General features: G+C 47.3%; 1 long non-coding RNA gene across 1 annotated transcript; it reads right to left on the bottom strand.

Moving 5' to 3' along the window:
* Nucleotides 1–279: 279 nt before the first annotated feature.
* On the bottom strand, nucleotides 280–1,066 carry LOC132591296 (uncharacterized). The gene is made up of 4 exons (XR_009556903.1): nucleotides 977–1,066; nucleotides 737–853; nucleotides 459–538; nucleotides 280–357 (listed from the first exon to the last, which is right to left on the bottom strand). It is a non-coding gene; the product is annotated as an uncharacterized LOC132591296 (long non-coding RNA).
* Nucleotides 1,067–14,030: the final 12,964 nt, after the last annotated feature.

The raw sequence follows: 14,030 nt of genomic DNA, 5'->3' as shown, positions 1-14,030 counted from the left end.
TCTGTGCCCCAGAAATGGGGCAGTCCGTTGGGTAAGGGACGGGGGAGGGGGCAACCCTAAAACCACCCCTGATGCCATCGGGACACTTACATTTAAAAGTTGCAGGAGGGTGCCAGGATTGGGGGCTTCCATCAGGAGACTTCCTAGGAGGAGACGGAAGTGGCGCTTCAGCTCCTGCAGGAAAAGAGAGAAGAGAGTTTGAATGTTGGTGAAATATGATGATGAAGAAGAAAGAGCCATGCAAAGGGAATTCAAGACAAAGGACATACCTCTTTTTCCTCCTCCTTTTCTGGGCCCTGAATAACTGCCTCCATGGTCCTATGGACCATGTCACAACTGAATTTGGGCCTCATGGTACTGCAGAGATGAAAGCGAGAGGGTTAGACGCTTCCTCCTCCTTGGGGTTATGCCCCCCACCCACCACCCACAACCCCGTCCATCCCAAAGACCCCACTCACCTTAGCTGGAGGAGGGCCTCCAAGGCAAGGGCCAGGGTCAGGGGGCGATCCCTGAAGTGCTCCAAGGGCCCCAAGATATCCTGGAAGAGAACAGAGGAGGAAAATCAGCTCTTTCCGGGGCCTCCAGAGGACAACTCCGACCCCCAACACCAGGCTTGGCTTTCCAGGGGACCCTAAGGCGGCAGGGTCCTCCTCTCCGCAGATGAACAACCCCTTCCCTAAAGGCCCTCCTTCCCCCCACCTCCCCGCAGGGGTCCCTCATACCACCCCTCACTCACCAAAATGGCTTTGGCCGTCTCCTGCTTGGAGCACTTCAGGGTTCGCAGCCCCCTGAGCTCAGCTGCCTGGCAGCTCTGGATGACCCCGAGGATGTATACTTGCTCATCCTCGAGCAGCTGAAAAGCAAAAGTCAGGCTGTCAGTTCCTTGTGAGGGGAGGGCTTCTCTGCATCTGAGAGTGCAGAGTGGGGGGCAGGTCTGAGGGATCCAGTTCCTGTTATTGTTTTCTGCAATACTCACCCCTGGGGAAGGGATGTGGAACCGCAGAACTGCAAAAAGAAGGACATGCAAACAGGTGAGTCTGTCCCTGAGCCCCTGGCAAGCCTATTCCAAGAGTTTTCTCCTGGATTCCAAGTCCTACTACAGAGGTGGGACATCCCCAGGCCTTGGGGGCCAATCCTGGCCTCTTTTCCCCAGAATGTGGCTCCCCAGGGAAGGTGCCCCTCCCGCTGGCAATTGCCCCCTCAGCCATGCCCCCCAGCCCAGCCCCCTGCTTCATTCATTGGACTCCACAAAATGGGTTGGCCTCTGGGGGGAGGGGGTTCCAGCCACTGGCCCAATGGACCTTGGGTCGGATTCAGCCATCTGGCTCTTTCCATCTTTTGACTAGCTTCCCCCCCGTGCCGATTCCTGCCCTCCTCTGTCCAAAAAAGGAGGGCCACTTGCTCACCTGGCGCCACGGGCTGCTCTGGGCTTTGCTGGGGGGCCACCCTGTGGCAGCGCCGAAACAGGCGCCTTAAGCACCTGATCCTAGAAGAGATGAGCGGAGAGAGAGACTCAGATGCCAGCAGCCCCAATTCTTGTGTGTGAGGAGGGGTGTCAGGAGAAGACAGGGAACCACCACCAAATGGGCAGAACAGACATACGTATGTGGAGAGGGGAGAGCTTTGGGTCATTCATTAACAATGTTACCAGAACAATGTTACCCCCTCCAACTGTAGCCCAAATCAACAGCTTCACTTCTGCAAATGTCCCCACAAAACACATCATCCTGACACAGTCCTTTCCTTTTTCCATTCCAAAGGCTCCCGTAAATAAGGCGCTCAACCAATCTGCTCAGACTATCCAAGAAACTGTCCAATAGCAACCAAGGAGCGCCGCCAAACAGCGCCCCCCAGCACAAAGCACACAGACACTGCAACTGCCGACCAGCCGTGGCCTCTGCTCTACAAATAGGAATTCCCACTGGGAAAAGGGAAAAGTCAGAACCACCCATGAAAACGGTTCTTGGTCCATTGAAACTAGTCTTTTGCATTTCAGTCTAGGCTCTTGTACTACCAATCCAGCTGTAGGCTTCTGAAATATGAACCACTTATAAACGCCATCTCCAACGCCTTGAAAGATTCCATCAATGGTGTCCCCACGACTCACCCCACCCCCACCCCCCGGAGATGAAGAGAAAGGGAAGGAATGCTACTTACAGCCTGCCCATTTCGTCGACGAAAAGATCCCACCCTCCTCACTAAAGTAACTATCTATCTAAAATGCCCACCCAAGCCTAAATCTGACCCCAACCCCAACCCCTGCCCTAAGTCTATACCTAACCACCGCCCTAACACTACACTTAACCCTAACTACTCTATGTACAAAATATATACAAACTATGCACAGATGTGCACAAAAAACAAAGAACAAAAATAATATAAAGAACAAAAAATAAAATAAATAAAAGTGTTAAAAGAAAAGAAAAGAAAATCAAAATAAATGAAATAAAAGTAAGAAATAAAATAACAGTAAGAAATAAAATCAAAATCAAAATAAGAAACCGGAAAAATAACAACAATCCAAACTCCTCTCCTCTCCTATTCGCCACCAATCACCACCAACCGCCACTAACTCCTCTCTCTCTCTCCTCGCCTCACTACAAACCCACAATGGCTGCCTGCAAGTCAGTGGCTTTTAAAGGAGAAGCAAGAGAGGTCACAAAGGAGGGTGGGTCCTTGTCACCATGGTAACCCCCCCCCCAGGACCTGGCCCCACCTGGCCCCTCCTGCGTGGTGATGCTCCTTTGTCATAATTCGGAGGCACCTGCTGTTCTGCCTGCAGCTGGGCTGCATCTTCATTTCACATCCAGAGGGCCTTCTCGGTGGTGGCGCCTGCCCTGTGGCACGCCCTCCCATCAGATGTCAAAGAGAAAAACAGCTACCAGATTTTTAGAAGACATCTGAAGGCAACCCTGTTTAGGGAGGCTTTTAATGTTTAATTGTTTTATTTCATTTTTCTGTTGTAAGCCGCCCAAAGTGGCTGGGGAAACCCAGCCAGATGGGCGGGGTATAAATATATTATTATTATTATTATTATTATTATTATTATTATTATTATTATTATCCTTCTTCCTGCAGCCCCATTCCCCAAGGGAGACCACCCCCACATCCTTCAAGGCAGGCTAGGCATCTCCATAGCGCAGGATTGGACCATCTGCTTGGCATGCAGGTCTTCCGTCCTGGGGGCTGGGAATTCCCCCCCCCCCAAAAAAAAAAAACCCCAGAGAGCTGCTGCCAGTCAGTGCAGGCTAGCTGAAGAAAGATATTGAGCAGCTGGAAAGTGAGCAGAGGAAGGATGATGAAGGTCTCCAGGCCTTATGAGGAACGGTTGAGGCAGTTAGAAGCCAAGCCTGATCCATATTATAGATAACATTAAACAGAAGTGTGCGTGCAAACAAACAAACAAAAGGAAAAAGGGAGGGAAACTATTTTGCAAAAGGTTTACGATGGAAACGTAGAGCTGACTCTTCCCCATCCTTAGATAGATTCTTTATTGCGGCTAAAAGCCCACACAGGTGAAGTACATCAAACACAAAAAGTAAAAAACTGCAGTTCAGAAATAAAACAAAGACAAACAGAGGTAGCATCTCTGTAAAAGTTACACCACAGCCATTTGGAAGAACACAGTCGAATATCTATATATGTATGTAAAATTGCCGAGAAATAATAGAATAAAATAACATATTAAAAGGTTTCAATAATCGTACAGCATTCTGGTTCGTCTCTTGTGGGAGAGAACTGAGGTTAAGAACCTTGCCACCTGCAGAGTTCTGTTCGAGTCATTGTTTTGCAAAACGAGTGCAAGATGGGACTCTGATGGTTTATCCGCAATTTCCTGAATTATTGAATTCAATATATACCTGCTTGTTTCCAAAGGAGTGCTCAAATAAATTAACAAGTCCTCAAACAGGAAGGCCTTTTCCAGTCCCCACATTAGATAGTCTCAAAGCGCGAGGAAGCCAGGGCAAATTTATCAGCAATTTCAGCAGAAGTTGTGTCTAAAGAGTGCAGCAGCTACCTTTTGACTGATAAAAATTCTGGCAACTTGGCTGAGTGTCCTGGAGCATGCACAGAAATCCTTGACCTCCAAGGGGGGGTGCAGCATTTCAAAGACCGCAGGAGAAATGTGTTCCTGAGCATATGCAGAATCCTTTTCCACTGGTGAGGTGTGGGGAACCTTTGGCCACCCCAGCTTTTGCTAGTTTGCAACTCCTGTCAACTCCAGCAAGCAGGAGTTCAGCAACATCTGGAGGGCCAGAGGTTCCCTACACCTGAGCTAGAGACTGTGCAGGTCTCTGTGGATTCTGGAGTCCCAGAATTTGCCTTAGGTCTCCCCCCCCCCCCGCCCTGAATGTTAGTGACTTCACCTGCTTGATGCTGCGTAGGAGGTGACCGAGGATGAGATTGCTGGCAGGTACTCATGCTATGGCCTGGCTGACTTGCTTACACAGTAAACGGGAAATGAGTACTCAGTGTGTAATGTTATCACAGTGAAGAACGGTAGAAGCTTCCCCAAATCTCTGCTAAGCAGCAAAACTCTGTATTGCTGTGTCTGCTTGCTGGCATTCACAGCAGAAAGCCATTTGTACTTCTGCCTCTCTTCTGGTCTCTGAATGGAAGCATGGTTTGTATCCCACTACTGACACCAGTGTCTGTTGACCCTTAACTGTGGATTCCAGATTTTAAACAGCTCTTGTAAAGTTGGAAAGGACCGCAAGGGTCATCTACCCCAATGCCCTGAAATGTAGGAATCATTTCCCCAACCTGGAGCTTTCACCCTGGGATTAAGAGTCTCGTGCTCTACAAACTGAGGTGTATGTTCTGGTTTAAAATTAAAATAAATCCAGCTGATCTTAAGAAAGACCTTCAGCTGTGGATTGTTGGTCGACACTGCAGGGGTGTGTGTGTGAGAGAGTACAGGACCTCCAAGTGACTCTACTTTCCAGGGACAGTCTTGGATTTACAGACGCCATTCTGGTTTCTGATTTAATCCCGGAATGTCCCGCTTTTCCTTAGGATGTCCCTATTTTCATCGGAGAAATGTTGGGAGGGCATGGAGCCAAGAAGATCAAGTAACTCTGCAACCTTTAGAAGGCAGCTGAAGGCAGCCCTTTATAGGGAAGTGTGAAATGTTGTTTTTAGGTATGTTGGAAACCTCCCAGAGTGGCTCCGGCAGCAGGGGCGTAGCCAGGATCAAAACTAGGGGGGAACCCAAGCCATGGTCGTTCAGGGGCGGGGCCAATGCACGGGAGGGGCCACAAAGTGGGAACATGGGCGGGGCTACAGGGCCAGTGGGCCCGACGATATTGTGGTGGCGGCGGCAGCGGCCCCCTTGTGCTTCTGGGGCTGGCAGCATCGGCGGCTACCCTGCTTGGCTGCAGAGGACGGGAGGGTCGGGCAGGCGAGAGGAGGTGGCAGGGCGGGTGAGGGCGAGGCACGGCACGGCCACAGTCACGACGGCTCTAAGGCATTGCGCCCGACTGTTGCTCCAGTCAAAAGTGTATGAAGCCAGACAGCGGGGCAGTTAGTGCCTAAAACAGAAATGTCAGTTTGCAAAACATGCATAAAGCATTTTATGTATGTAAACGCAAAATTAGGGGGGGGGAAATGGGTTGTTCTCAAAAGGTGTGGCCGGAGAGGATGGCAAGGGTGGTGGAAAGACTCAAGGACAACAAATAATAATAATAATAATAATAATAATAATAATAATAATAATAATAATAATAATAAATTTATTATTTGTACCCCACCCATCTGGCGGGGCCTTCCCAGCCACTCTGTGCGGCTTCCAACAAAAATTTAAAATACATTAAAATGTCACACATTAAAAACTTCCCAGAACAGGGCTGCCTTCAGGTAGTTATTTATCTCTTTGACATCTGATAGGAGGGCATTCCACAGGATGGGTTCCACTACCGAGAAGGCCCTCTTGCCTGGTTCCCTGTAGCTTTGCTTCTCGCAGTGAGGGAACCGCCAGAAGACCCTCGGCGCTGGATCTCGGTACTGGACTGGGCAGAACGATGGGGGGTGGAGACGCTCCTTCAGGTATACAGGACCGAGGCCTTTTAGGGCTTTAAAGGTCAGCACCAACACTTTGAATTGTGCTCAGAAACGTAGGCTAGCAACAACATGGAGCTTAATAAACCATGAACCAATGCAAACAAGAAACAGCACTAACAGGCATCAACACAGGTACCAATTAAAAGCAAGATAACCATTCGATGGGGATAACTCCCAGGAAAGCGTTGTTGTCAGGGTGAGAACTTATTCAGCCCAAGGACCACATTCTTTCCTAGGCGACCTTCCTGGCACCACATACCAAGTCTGGGGGAGAGATGGGCGGAGCAGTGAATGCAAATTTTACCTTTGAATGGAAAGCTAGCTTCTACACATTTAAGCAAACAAGAGCCATTATCGGAATGATTACTTCTTGCTTGCCTGGCTGAAAGAACCAAGCCTTCTGTACAAAGGTAACATTCACAGTGTTTTTGCCATGCTCACTTTCACCTCTGGCTGTGGCCTCTAGAAGGTTGCCCAGAAAGGAATGTGGGCCTTACCCCTGGGTAAAAAAATAGAGGGGGTCCCTGGGAAAGAAGGATTGTTGAGAGCTTCAAAAGCTACTAAAGACTGGAGGGGCCATTTCTTCCTCTGTATCTGCTCAGCCTACTCAGTCCCCTTCTCCTTAAATCCTCTCTTGGAGACATGCTGGGAACTTAAATCACTTGCCCTTTTATCCTCATCCATGGAATAACACCACACCCATTTTCTTGCTGTCTGTGACACAACACACTGCAGGGCTCATGTGCCCTCTTGCCCAAGGGAAACACAACCTCAGAGGTGCCCTATTTGATTTCAAAACATGCACAGAAGCTTCCTGCTGGTTTCACAGCAAGGGGCAATGCGTTTAAGCACAAACATTGCAATAAGCGATGGATACAAAAGGAAGGGCAGGCAGAAACAGCCGTTAGTCATACAGTTGTAGTCATACAGTTGTCTCAGCATCATTGACAACCATGTTAAACGCCTCATTTTCGTAACCTGCAGAACCCTTTTCCCACTGCAGAAAGAAGAAAATCCAGCAAATCGGATTCACAGGAAGAGATCTCCTCCAGCATCGTCATCTCACTTCAGAATGGGGTGTGACCTAAGAAGAGCAGTACAAGTGAAAAGGATCTAAGGGTCTTGGTAGACCACAAACTTGACATGAGTCAACAGTGTGATGCAGCAGCTAAAAAAGGCAATGCAATTCTGGGCTGCATCAATAGGAGTATAGCATCTAGGTCAAGGGAAGTAATAGTACCACTGTATTCTGCTCTGGTCAGACCTCACCTGGAGTACTGTGTCCAGTTCTGGGCACCACAGTTCAAGAAGGATACTGACAAGCTGGAACGTGTCCAGAAGAGGGCAACCAAAATGGTCAAAGGCCTGGAAACGATGCCTTATGAGGAACGGCTTAGGGAGCTGGGTATGTTTAGCCTGGAGAAGAGAAGGTTAAGGGGTAATATGATAGCCATGTTCAAATATATAAAAGGATGTCATATCGAGGAGGGAGAAAGATTGTTTTCTGCTGCTCCAGAGAAGCGGACACGGAGCAATGGATTCAAACTACAAGAAAGAAGGTTCCACCTAAACATTAGGAAGAACTTCCTGACAGTAAGAGTTGTTCGGCAGTGGAATTTGCTGCCAAGGAGTGTGGTGGAGTCTCCTTCTTTGGAGGTCTTTAAGCAGAGGCTTGACAGGCATATGTCAAGAATGCTTTGATGGTGTTTCCTGCTTGCAGGGGGTTGGACTGGATGGCCCTTGTGGTCTCTTCCAACTCTATGATTCTATGATTCTAAGAAATGGGTGTGGCCCAGGGGAGTTCTGGAGAGTCAGATTACAAGGCCTGGTAGCTAGAAGTTCCCAGTTTCTGGTGCCTTAAAAAAACCAAGACCAAGACTCGCCTTCAGGAGTTGTTGACTCCAGCCAAGTGGAAGAGACTGTGGTTCCACTAGGACAGGGTTTGCAAAAGCATTCCTAGCTTCCCTGGCCATTGACCAGTCTTGTGTGGGCTGATGGGAGTTGCAGTTCGCCAGCATCTGAAGGATCAGAGGTTTCCCACACATGCAGTAGATCTTCTGAATTGGAATCTTCAAAGTCCTTCGTACATCTCGAGCTTTTTCCTAAGGGCAATTACCTCTCCAAATGTCCAGCCTCATCCCCTGAAGGCATCTGACCCCAGGGTCATGGTGCTACCCTACCATGTTCAAAGTGACATGTCTCAATGGTGGGCAAACTAATTAGATCTGCAAGGGCTTTTGAAGTCCAATTCTTTGAGTAGTTGCCACAACAAGTCATTGTGGCAGAAATTAAGTTTTGGGGGGAAATCCAACTGTGGATTTTTGTGTGAAGGGGCTGTGAAGTCTCAGTTCAGTTGTACAAATCCCTGGGTTGAGCATGTACTCGGAGACATCATGTTGCTTAATTCTATGTGTTTGTCTGCCCCCATTCTGTGCCCGACTTGGATTGGGGAGCCTTGGGGGCACTTCACAAAGCAACATAAATCGCACAAGACCAAAGCCTGCTCCACATAGCTTATCCCCTTCCCCTATCCTGTTTTCAGGGCTGCTGGGTCATAGGCAGCAATCTGAAGCCTATCAGGAGCCAGGGAACTGGGAATCGGTGCCAAAAAGCAAGACCAGAAACACAAGCCCATACCAAAGCTAAGGATCAATGGGATGGGAAGTTTTCTTATACCGCTTCCTGCCCAGGAATAGCCAGTGGTCAGGTCAGATTCAGGAGCACAGCAGGTGACGACAACAAGGCCATGAATTTGAATGAATTTGCCCAACGCCTTTTTAAAAACCATCCACGTCAGTGGCTATTGCTGCATCTTATACATATCCACGGGGCCTCTTTTAAAGTACTCGCCCTATAGTAGCTAATTCCAGAGTTTATGTGCTTTGTGAAGTACTTCCTTTTATTCATATGTGGAAAAGGAACAAAAACACTGGCCTGTTGTTTTGCTAAACCAAACAGCACAAATTCACAAAAATTGAATTACTCGTGCCTCTGTAGCAGGACTATGCTCAGCTACTTCCAAGTGACTTGTGTCGCCCACTTCCATGATCCCCATCCCCCAACTGAAGTATCCTGCCTTTACATGAAATGGTGCCATAAAGTTTTAATCATCGTCGTAAGCCTGAGTTGCAGGCTTCAATAAAACATCCCGTACCAGGCTAACGCTGCCTTCTTGAAATCCTGGTGAGCTTGTGAGGAACCCATTTTACAGAGTTTTAAAATAGTTTATTGGTGCCATTTATCTCGCCTTCTATAAGTCAGGAGTGCTTCAACATCAAAGAGCTGATAGCACAGATCTTGGAGGAAAGACCATTTTTCAGACGAAAAATATCCACTTTACTCTTCTTCTTCTTCTTTTGTACTCCCACATGATGGTGATTCAGTTTTACACAAAAACTACCGGTATGAAAGAAGAACTGGACAATCTCACATAAAACCAGAGGTGACTAGAAGCCATTGACAGGGTGAGTCTTGCAATTAAATGTTGCGCTATGGCATTCTCCTATTCAGGGTTCCGGTCATAGACTAGCTTCCTGCTAGGATACTCCATTCCATTTCCCCCCTTGCCCTTCTGTCCCATTCCCCCACCCAGGAGTGCCAACTTGAATAAAATATTGGGGGAGCACCAGGAAAGCCCTGCCCCACATAATCGATAACATGACACGGCACACACACACACCCTGTTTGAATAGCGGTGCCCATCAATTTTGGGGGAGTGCCCCCCTTAAATATTTATGGAGTTGGCTCCAATGCCCCCACCCATTGCAAGCCAGCATTCTGTGGCCACTGAGCATGCCCAGTCCTCACTGAACCATGGGTGTGTTGGGAGAGCTCTTCCCCGCTGAGTCCCTCCCCACCAAAAAAACATATTGTCTGTACTTCTGCAAACCTTGGTGCTTGCTGATACTTATAATGGCTGATTTAGGATCCACACTCTGAGAATTAATTCACTATTATTGTAAAGCAAGGATGAGGAACCCTGCAGATAGACTCCAACTCCCATCAGTCCCAGCCAGCATGACTAGTTGTCATGGATAATGGGAACTGTAGTCCTGAAGCATTTGAAGTGCTCTAGGTTTTCCATCCCTACTGTGTTCAGAACCTCAGGCCCCGGGGACAGATATGGCCCTCCAGGCCTCTCTGTCTTGCCCTTGAAACTCTCCCCACCCACAGCTCCTTTTCCCAGGCCTCACTGGCTCTGCTTTGCACCCTACTCGAACCTTTTTGCCTGACCTAATGCACAAATGGAATATTCAGGTTCATTGCTCCACCCACTTTTGCTCCACCCACTTATTCCTGCTCCACCCACTTATTCCTGCTCTCCACTAGCATGTGACCCCTGGAAGGTTGCACAGAAAGGAGTACATTTTGGGGGGTTCCCCACAAGAGTGGGGCCCTAAGCTATACCTTGTTTAGCTTATACGTAAATCCGGCACTGGGGTCATCTTCTAGTGTAGGAGAGATGTTGACATCCCTCAGTCTCAGAGCACGATGAGGCTGGCTGTGGGATCTTCCTCCTCTAAGGATGAGGAGGGACACGGGTGGCGCTGTGGTCTAAACCACTGAGCCTCTTGGGCTTGCAGATCAAAAGGTCGGCGGTTCGAATCCCTGTGACAAGGTGAACTCCCGTTGCTCTGTCCCATCTCCTGCCAACCTAACAGTTCGAAAGCACGCCAGTGCAAGTAGATAAATAGGTACCGCTGTGGCGGGAAGGTAAACAGCATTTCTGTGCACTCTGGTTTCCGTCGCGGTGTTCCGTTGTGCCAGAAGCAGTTTAGTCATGCTGGCCACATGACCCGGAAAGCTGTCTGTGGACAAACACCGGCTCCCTCGGCCTGAAACCAAGATGAGCGCCACACTCCATAGTCGCCTTTGATTGGACTTAACCATCCAGGGGTCCTTTACCTTTCTTTTTTTACCTCAGCTAGTCTCAGACTGGGGCATGGACTGGTCCTGGTAGCAGCAGCAAGTGCTCTGTGCTGCAATTCTAACAGTTGAATCAGCCCTAAGTAATGTTTCAGATTTGTCCTGCTCAGTAATTGACTCTATCTACCATAACAAATGTCGGCCTTTCAGGAGTTACTCATGAATGCAGATATTACATAAAACAATAATATTAACATAACTGGGTAAACATTCTCTTTGTTTCTTCTCCCCTCTAATCCATAATACATTTCCCGAAAAGCCACCAACTCTGCAAGTTTTTCTGGCATTGCACGGCTGCAGCTTCAGATCTCTGCAATTAGGAAAACATTTTTGCTACAGCAAGCACCTGCCCTTGGAGTTTATGTCAACGCATTTGTTTTCTATTATTCTCTTAATTCATTGCCTTGCTGCCCTCAGAGGTCAAAGGAACCCAATGGAAAATGACATCAGATAAAATAACACTGCAGCCATGTTGCATTGCAAATAAAATTCTACCACTCAGAGTTGAAGAAATGGAATAACTCCCTCACCCCCACTCACAAACCTGAGCTAGTTATCTCTCGCTTGGACTACTGCAATGTGCTCCATGTGGGGCTACCTTTGAAGGTGACCCAGAAACTACGATTAATCCAGAATGCGGCAGCTAGACTGGTGACTGGGAGCAGCCGATGAGACTTGAAAGACCTACATTGGCTCCCAGTACGTTTCCGAGCACAATTCAAAGTGTTGGTGCTGACCTTTAAAGCCCTCAACGGCCTCGGTCCAGTATACCTGAAGGAGCGTCTCCACCTCCATCGTTCTGCCCGGTCACTGAGGTCCAGTGCCAAGGGCCTTCTGGTGGTTCCCCTCGCTGTGAGAAGCCAAGTTACAGGGAACAAGGCAGAAGGCCTTCTCAGTGGTGGCATCCGCCCTGTGGAACGCCCTCCCACCAGATTTCAACGAGAAAAACAACTACCAGGCTTTTAGAGGACATGTGAAGGCAGCCCTGTTTAGGGAAGCTTTTAATGTTTAATAAATTATTGTATTTTAATATTTCTGCTGGAAGCCGCCCAGAGTGGCTGGGGAAACTCAGCCAGATGGGCGGGGTATAAATAATAATATATTATTATTATTATTATTATTATTATTATTATTATTATTATTAGTCTTTCCAAGTGTGAAATACAATATAGATAAAAGAATCGTAGAATTGTAGAATTGGATGGAATCCCAAGGGTCATCTAGGCACTGCAGGTACCTTAACTAAAGCATGGTCATCCAACCTCTGTTTAGAAGATTCCAATGAAGGATAGTCCACCACCTTCCAAAGGAGTCCATTCCACTGTCAATCAGCTTTTACCACCAGGAAGTTCTTCCTAATGTTTAGTCAGAATCTGCTTTCTTGTAATTTGAAGCCATTGGTTCAAGTCCTACCCTCAGAAGCAGCAGAAAACAAGCTCTCTCCATCTTCCATCTGGCAGATCTTGGGATATGTGGAGATGGCTATCTTATCACCTATCAGTCTTCTCTTATCCAGGCTAAACATACCTCAACCATTCCTCAGAAGGCTTGGTTTGCAGACCTTTTATCATCTTGGTTGCCCTCCTCTACACATACTCTGTCTTGTCAATATCTTTCTTAAACTGTGGTCTCCAGAACTGGACACAGGACTCCAGGTGGGGTCTGACCAAAGCAGATTAGAGTGGAATGTGTGCTTCTATTGATCATCTCACTGTATTGATGCAGCCGAGAACTGCATTATCTTTTTTTTTTTGCTGCTGCGTCACACCGTTGCCTCGTGTTAAACCTGTGGTCTTACTAAGATCCCTAGATCCTTTTCATATGTTCTGCTGTCCAGCCAGGTGTCCCCCATCTTATATTTGTGCATTGAGCAAGTGCAGGACTTTACATTAGATAAGAACCTTACTTTAGATAATAGAACATAGTCTGCCAGCCTAATCCTGTGTTAAATGATGTGGTGAGTGTTTCACTCAGCCATGAAAGCTCACTGGGTGACCTTGGGCCAGTCACTGTTTCTCAGCCTAACCTACCTCACAGAGTTGTTGTGAGGATGAAATGGAGCAAGGGGAACTTATGTACGCCACCTTGAGATCCTTGGACGATAAAGGGGGTATATAAATGAAATTAATTAATTAATAGTAGAAAAAGTGCCGGGGGCTTATTCTAGTACAATACGGTAGTATAGATTTTTACTAAGATGTCCCACTGAGTGCTGTGGGAGCTACTTCCTAGTAAGACAGCTTTTCATATTTCCATTACATGCTGAAGAGGCAAGCTTTTAGAGTGAAATGCAGCTTGCCTCTTCAGTGCACCAGCAGTTGTGAGATTTGCCAAGGGTGAAAACAGTGATGAATGAAACCAAGGAATCAGAATCATATTTCAAGTGGGAAAACAGGAATCTTTCAAGTCCCCTCACATGATGACCATACCATAAGAATGTAGGATAGTCCTAAAGCACAAATCAGAACAAATATCGCCGAGACACATCTAAGCACCCTGGATTAAGTGTTCCTCTTTCTCACACCCCAGTTCAGTGCCTGTATGATACAAATAATTAGAACATGCAAATACAGCAAATCCATGCAATATATTTCAGTTAAAAGCTGGATTTGTTTGTTTTGTTTTAATCAAAACAGAATTCTATACCCCATTTTTATCACTCTACCCTCTCAGCACTTTGTCTGTTCTATGGAGATTTGGAAGATTAAAATTTGCATCCTTGTTCCCCTAGGTGAATTACTGAGCATAGTGCCATCTTTTAAGCTTCTGTTGGCTCTCCAGACATTGCTCTGCTGCCAAATGCCAGCGAGAACTCCAGCTTCCATGCTGGTCCCCATGGGAATCATGGTACAAAGCTAATTTGAGGCTGCACGCTGTGTCTCCAAGAAAACAATCTTATTCAGTGGGGGGGGCAGAAAAACAACATCCCTTCCATTATTCAAATATGCTCAGCTACAAGCAAATGTAAGTAGCTAACGCCATTGGGAAAACGGGTAGCTAATTAAAATGTAACACAGCTCGGCAAGATGTCATCAACCATTGAG

This window comes from Zootoca vivipara, chromosome 17 (assembly GCF_963506605.1).
Source record: "Zootoca vivipara chromosome 17, rZooViv1.1, whole genome shotgun sequence".
NCBI classification, from domain to species: Eukaryota; Metazoa; Chordata; class Lepidosauria; order Squamata; family Lacertidae; genus Zootoca; species Zootoca vivipara.
The sequence above is the reverse complement of the archived record's forward strand: the minus strand, read 5'-3'. Positions and strand labels throughout refer to the sequence as shown.